Genomic DNA, 4,238 nt, shown 5'->3' with positions numbered 1-4,238 from the left:
ACGTACGCGTGCGTGTGCGTGCGTGCGTGCGTGCGTACGCGTGTGTGTGCGTATGTGTTCTATCAAATTAAGAAGCAGGTGTGTATATCTGTGTCGTGGGTAGTGCGCGGTGGTGGTAGTAGTACCTGTAGTAGTAGCAATTTCATTTACCTTCTTTCCAACTATGTGGTATCAAATAATTGTGTGTGCGTGTGTGTGTGTGTGTGCGCGCGCGCGCGACTGTGTGTGCGCCAACTCCTATATCTGATTCCCATTTCGACACCGACCGTCCTTGTTGAGCAAGACGTGTTTGAGGTGGACCTGCTGGAAGGGGCCAAGGCGCTCCAACATGGCGGCGGGCGGTGGTAACACTCCGGCATTAGGGATCATTCCTCCCATAGGCTGTGGGGGGTACGCTGCATCTGTGGAGTGGAGTGATCAAAATGGCCACTGCTGAATCAAGACCTGAGTTCTGTCGATCGACTAACTAACGGGATATATACCGACTGGAGAAAACAACAACTTTATTAATTGACAACTTGCCAGGTTAATCGAGAGAGAGGAGGGGGAGGGAGAGAGACAGAGAGAGAGAGAGAGAGCCAGAGAGAGAGAGAGAAGAAAAAAACTATTGGAGATAGAGGGGGTAGGGCCAAAAATTGAAACAAAACCGAGAGCGGTAACTAAGCACTAACCAGTAAAGGTCACACACACACACACACACACACACACACACACACACACACACACACACACACACACACACACACATACACAATGTGCCTCCTGTGTAAAGCTACATTATGTAACATAGACGTTGTAAAATAGACTTCCACAACCACACACTGTCCACAACATAATAATTATCATGTACCCCAAATAGCACACACCTCACCACTTCCCTCCACACCACACCACACCACCCCACCCCACACCACACCACACCACACCACACACCTCGCTACACCACTCCACACCACCCTACCACCACACCACACCACACTACACCACACCACACCCACACCCACACCACACTACACCACACCACGCCACACCCACACCTCACTACACCACTCCACACCACACCACACCATACCACACCACACTACACTACACTACACTACACCACACCACACCCACACCACACTACACCACTCCACACCACACCACACAACACCACACCCACACCACACCATATCACACAACACCACACCACACCACACCACGCCAAACCAAACCACTCCACACCACACTAGACCACTCCACACCACACCACACAACACCACACCCACACCACACCATATCACACAACACCACACCACACCACACCACACCACGCCAAACCAAACCACTCCACACCACACTACACCACTCCACACCACACCACACAACACCACACCCACACCACACCATATCACACCACACCACACCACGCCAAACCAAACCACTCCACACCACACTACACCACTCCACACACACCACACTACAACACACACACCCACACCACACCACACCACACCAACAAACCACTCCACACCACACCCACAACACACCACACCACACCACACCCACAACACACCACACCACACCACACCCACAACACACCACACCACACCACACCACACCACACCACAGCACACCACACCTACACACAACACACCACACCACACCACACCACACCCACAACACACCACACCACACCACACCACACCCACAACACACCACACCACACCACACCACACCACACCACACCACACCACACCACACCACACCACACCACACCACACCACACCCACACCACACCACACTCACAACACACTCCACACCACACCACACCACACCACACCCACAACACACCACACCATACCACACTACACCACAGCACACCACACCAACACCACACCACAGCACACCACACCAACACCACACCACACCACACCACACCACACCCACAACACACCACACCATACCACACTACACCACACCACACCACACCACACCCACACCACACCACACCACACCACACCACACCACACCCACAACACACCACACCACACTCCACACCACACCACACCACACCACACCACACCCACAACACACCACACTCCACACCACACCACACCACACCACACCACACCACACTCCACACCACACCACACCCACACCACACCACACCACACCACACCCACACCACACCACACCACACCACACCACACAAAACCAAGCTATGCAGGATACCACTGACCGCTCACGCTTTCACTGTAGTTAAAGTTGGAGTGCTGGGGTTGGTTGGTGACAGTGGTGGACATGTTGCCCTGGTTTCGTAAATCTGCTGGATTGTCGACCCTTCCGCGTCAGGACTCCTGCACAAAAGAGTCCCTTGTCTCACCTGCTGATTTGATTGCTTGCTTGATTGATTTGATTTGATTTGATATGGATACTTATTGATTTGATTTGATTTGATATGGATAATTATCTAGTGCCTATCCTCGGTCGGAGACCAAGCTCTAAGCGCTCAACAAACCCGAGCTGATTTGCACAACAGGCTGCCTACCTGGGTAGAGCCGACTGACGGTTGCCACTGGGCGCTCATCATTCGTTTCCTGTGTCATTCAATCAGATTTCAGGCACGCACACACACACACACACACACAAACTCAGACAGACATGTAACATTTCACGTGTATGACCGTGTGTGCTTGCTTGTAAGGTCCACGCCTTCACTGAACACATCTTCGATTGGCCACCAGTACACGTCAGTGCCAGAATCGGTGAGGCGTTGGCCTTGTGGTCCAGTGTTCACTGGTGATCGAGGTTCGAGGCCAGAGTTCGATACAATATTGGTGTGTCCCTGGGAAAGGGACTGAACTCCGATTGTCCTGACTCCGGGACACCCAGGTGTAAATGACTACCTCACTTCTTCTTCTTCGAACGAGCTTACAAGTCAAAGCAGTCAAAGAGTTAATAAAATCTTATTCTTTTTTTTTTCTCCCTCGTGTTAATTCTAAATCTATTATTCTTCTTCCTTCTTCTTCCTTCGTGGACTGCATCTCCCACGTTCACTCGTATGTACACGAGTGGGCTCACCCCCCACCCCCCCCCCCCCCAACACCCCCAGGCACAGGGAACAGGAATTCCCCCCCCCCCCCTCTCCCCCGACACCCGTAATGGCCGTGAAAAGCTATGGGACCTTTAACCTTTAACCTTATACGTAGTTTTATACGTAGTTTGGAACCATTCCGCACATAGGAAAGATTTTCTTCTTCTTTTTCTTCATTCGTGGGCTGCAACTCCCACGTTCACTCGTATGTACACGAGTGGGTTTCTACGCGTATGGTTGTTTTTAGCCCGCCATGTAGGCAGCCATACTCCATTTTCGGGGTTTGGAAAAGCTCTACAATTGTCACTGACGGATGTAATTTTTGTTACACAATGGGACGGAATCACGAAACAAGAAACCAAAAGCAACGTCTCATTGTGTCATATTCTCAGTGATAACATACACGTTGTTAATTATTATAAAAACAACAACAACACTGACAGCAATACGAATAATACTAATACTAATAATAATTCTAACACTAATAATAATAATAATGGCCATTCAAGGTCGGGGGTGGGGGGTGGGAGTAAAAATCACGGCCCGTTATAATTATGGCAGATGAAACACAAAGCTATAAATAGAATTATAAATAGAACCTACAAATAAAATTCTGTTTATGTCCGTAGAGTTGAACCCATGATAACATGCTTCCTGGTCGGTCGCATTACCGCTGATCCATCGATCCACATAAAGAATGGATTTTCTTTAACTCACTCAGTACGGCCAGTCCTCTTTTCTCCTCTACACAGACCCCTCGGATGTCCAGTGGGTGTCTCAATGACCCAACAGGTAGCTTCCGTCGTCAGAATTGTGGTATTCTTTGTCAACATTCACCTCTTCAGTATAAGAGCCTTTCGCTTGCAATATTTTGATAGTGGTAATTGGGGTGAAACGCTGTTAATTTCGCCGTTCGTATGGAGAGAGTTAAAAGGAAATGAAGCAACAGAGAATTTTCAGGAATACGTCAATGAACAGTTTTACTAGTTCCTGATAAACAGATTCAAGATTCAAAACTCACTTCCCTTTCATCTCTTTCGAGGCCATGGGCGATCACAAAGAAATGAACAGAAGAAGAAAAAAAAACAAAAAAAAACAACTAATAATTGAACTGTGTTAACTACGAATGTTTGAAATACAGCATAAAATTCTCAAAATGTAC

This window comes from Babylonia areolata, chromosome 28 (assembly GCF_041734735.1).
Source record: "Babylonia areolata isolate BAREFJ2019XMU chromosome 28, ASM4173473v1, whole genome shotgun sequence".
Classification (NCBI taxonomy): Eukaryota; Metazoa; Mollusca; class Gastropoda; order Neogastropoda; family Buccinidae; genus Babylonia; species Babylonia areolata.
The sequence above is the reverse complement of the archived record's forward strand: the minus strand, read 5'-3'. Positions refer to the sequence as shown.